The sequence below is a fragment of the Lipotes vexillifer genome, unplaced genomic scaffold (assembly GCF_000442215.2).
Source record: "Lipotes vexillifer unplaced genomic scaffold, Lipotes_vexillifer_v1.1 scaffold1629, whole genome shotgun sequence".
NCBI classification, from domain to species: domain Eukaryota; kingdom Metazoa; phylum Chordata; class Mammalia; order Artiodactyla; family Lipotidae; genus Lipotes; species Lipotes vexillifer.
In genome coordinates this window covers 856,735-860,122 of record NW_006790230.1, presented here as the reverse complement: position 1 = coordinate 860,122, position 3,388 = coordinate 856,735, and the positions used below count along the sequence as shown (strand labels likewise).

Here is a 3,388-nt window from a genome sequence, read left to right as displayed (position 1 = left end):
GGAGGGGGGTGCGGTGTGTAAAGTTGCGAAACTGGTTTTTCTTATTTTAAACAGCACCTTTCACATGCCATTGTGGTGACCGCCATCTCCTATTATTGTTCCAAATCTCATTTCATTTTGAAGATCAATGAGTGTTTTCTCTGCGTTTGCAGGACATAGGCAAGAATAATAGATCATTGAACTTTAGGATGCCTGTTAACTTCCTATACAAACACTCTCCACTTTGGTCTCACTAATCTGCCCTTGATCAGCAATTTAAATGGTAGAGCTTTGTTCCTCCAAAAGGGTGGGGGGTACGTTACTGATAATATGTGAGAAGGCACTGTTAAAGGATGCACAAGTTCCATCTGAGCCAGACCTACTGTCACCAAAAACTGCTTTTAAAAATTCCCCACTCTTTCTAATGAATGTCACGAGAGAAACAACTGGGGTCTAATATAGGAATCAATTTATAAAGCTTAGCCTAAACCGATTAATTTGTTGCCTCCAATCCTGAGTCCAATAAAGTCCTAGTGTTCCTCCAGTCACTTATTCTATAAAAAGATCAAGTTATTTACTGCCAATTAAGCAGCCTGTTTTGTCTTTGTCCTCTGTAAGCCGAGAGTGTGGGGCTCCCCCCGAGGCTCCCGGCTATCTGCTCAAGACATTCAGCTGATACCTCAGAAGCGAGAGGACGAACTTTGCCTGTCCCCGGCCCAACTTGGCTGCTGCAAAAAAACGAGGGGAAGGGAACGAAACAAGGACTTGTGTTCCTTAAATAGGCCGATTTTAAACACATTTCCTCCGAAAGAGTCCCGGAACGTGTGTCCAGTGACCGCACAATAAACCAGAATAAGAACTGCACCAATTAAGCTGTAACAAAACCCTGAGACTTTGGAAACAGGACCACTCTAAAACCCATTAGCATTGCATTAAACCGAATGCATCATACCTTTATGTAAATTGATTTATCTGATGCATTTACTCGAGGAATTGCTTTTTGTTACAATTTCAGCCCTAACCCAAATGAATCTGCATTTCCTGCCCTAGGTCTTTAAACTGCCCACCCCCGCCCAACGTTTTAATCGCTCTGAATTCCTTTTCAAAAGAGGAGGGAGGAGATTCCAAGCTCTTCCCCGCCCCCATCTTTGGTGAGAGGTAAATATATATGTATATTTTTTTTTGAAAAGGAAACATTACACTGAGAAAAGCATCCAGTAACCCCATTAGCTAAAGCTCTTAAGGACAAGCAATACCTTAATGCTGATTAAATCTAAAAGAGATGAATCAAGACGACTGACCAGAAACTGACTCCCCTGATAACTAAGGACGGGCCCTCATCAAGTTTCATTTAGAGTTGGAAAAAAAAAGAAAGCTTTTAAGTTAAATAGGCTTATACTCTAGTAATTACATAGCCAAGCAATTTAGGTCCTGAGGTAGTCTGTGAAATAGAAAGCAGAACTGGCAGCTAGAGGCAAAATCTGCCCCCCTTTAACAACGTCTCTGGTGTTTTTTAATGGAGACCAAGGGAGGGACAAACGTAGCGCTGGCAATTTGTAGTACAAAAATGGATGCTTAATTCATGTCTTGATTTTAATTAGGTGATTCACCGGATTTCTCCTGGATTGGAACAAAAGACTTATAAGCCAAGAGGAATTTTTTAAAAGAACCAGCAATACCGAATCCTGCTCACTTAGATCCTTTCTGCCACTGTTTCAAAAACAGTGGTGGGGTGCGGGGGTGGTAGGGTCATGACTATTTTCCCCACACTACTTCTCAGACTTCAACGCTTAAAGCACCTCCTGCCTTTCCCTTTGGAGCTGAAAATATCCCCACACGCCTCCAAGGTCCCCACCAGCCCCGTCTCCAAGATGAACCCTTTTGTAAGCAGGAACCGCTACAAAGCTGGCGGCCCGGGGCTGCCCTCCGTGCTAGCTCGCAGGCCGGCCTCGGTAGTTTCAGACTCGCGCATTATCTAAGCCGACGTATTGTTTACTTGCAATTTGGGACGGTCAAGGGAAGGAAGCCAAAGAAAACAGCCCCGGCCAAATCGCCCCCCTCCTCCTTCGCCCCCCCCCCTCCCTGCCCGCGGCTCTCCAGCCGTCCCCTTACCTGCTTTTCCCCTATATTGCAATATTGCGAGAGGCGGCGGCGGCGAAATTCGTGCGAAGCCGCTCGGCTTCCAAGGAAGGGGCGCCTTGGCTGGCGGAGCTGGAGGGAGGGGGGGATGTTCTCGCAGAAGCAGGAAAGGGGAGGAGGGGGCTAAGGGCTGCTTTTCTTTTCTTTTTTTTTAACGCGCTGTTCTGAGGCTGGGTTGGGGGGGCCCCGCGTAAGTGGCAGGCGCCGGGAAGCAGAAGCGTCAGTCTCGGTCCTCGTCGTTCTTCTCCGCCTCCGGCTCCGCGAGAGCAGCTGCAGGAGCCCTCGGCCCGCGCGGCGCGGCGCAGCGGCAGCAACTGCTGCAATCGCTGCTGCAAGTTTGGCAATGTGGCTTCACTTTGTATATTCCCCCGCCCGGAGGCCCCCGCCCCGCCCGCGCTCCTCCCGCTCTCCCTCCTCCTCCTCCGCCTGCCTCCTTCCCGTGCGCCCGCCCGCCCGCTCGCTCGCTCGGGGCTGCTGGCGGCGACGGCCGCTCGGCCGAGCTTCCTGCACCTCCAGCCGGGGAGCGGCCGCAGACACAACAGCCCCGGGAGCGGCGGCGGCCGGCGCGGAGGCCGGGGGACTGGCGCGCCCGGGAGGCGGGGAGCTGCGGCCGGCAGGGTCCCGCGCGCCTGACCCTCGCCCCTGCCGGGGCTGCTGCTGCCCGGCTTGGAGGCGGCGGTGGCGGCGGCGCTGGCCTCTAACCGGCTCACTCGCTCCCTCCGCGGCTCTTACACATGTGTTACTGACAGAGCAAAATCCCAACTACTCCCAGGCTCTGCCGCCGACGTCAGCGACCCTCAGCCACTGGGCGGCCGGATTGTTCAGGCGGAATAATAAAACCTGCCAATCCGGGCCAGGACAAAGGGATGACTGAAACGAGACTCCGGGGGCGGGGGAGAGAGCGAGGCGGCTGAGCAGCCCGAGGCTGAAGCGGGGAAGGGCCCGAATCAGGTGGGGAGAAGTCCCTCGGGCGCCGCCGACCCCCCGTGGCCCGAGATGGCAAGCCGAGGCGCGGGGGCCACACCTGCCCTCCCTGCTCACGTGGCCCCTTCGGGACCCGCGCCCGCTCGCCCCTCGGGGACAGCCCGTCCTCGCGCCGAGAGGAGCCCCTTAGGAAACTTACTTCACATCTGTCTCAGAAATGGGCCTCTTCCTGTTGAGGTAGAAAAGCTTGGTCGAAATCTCAGGGCGGTGGACTTCACACACACGCAGAAGAGATGGTTTTTGAGGAGTTCTTTTGTTTTTGTTTTTTAAATTCACGATGTTAGAG

At 53.2% G+C, this 3,388-nt stretch overlaps 1 protein-coding gene across 1 annotated transcript in view; it reads right to left on the bottom strand.

Annotated features, from left to right (window-relative positions):
- LMO4 (LIM domain only 4) overlaps window positions 1–2,870 on the bottom strand; it is a 17,101-nt gene extending 14,231 nt beyond the window's left edge. The window contains exon 1 of the mRNA XM_007463275.1: window positions 2,092–2,870. The gene's annotated coding sequence lies outside the window, so the exon portion shown is untranslated. The remainder of the gene's footprint in view (window positions 1–2,091) is intronic.
- Between the last annotated feature and the right edge of the window lie 518 nt (window positions 2,871–3,388).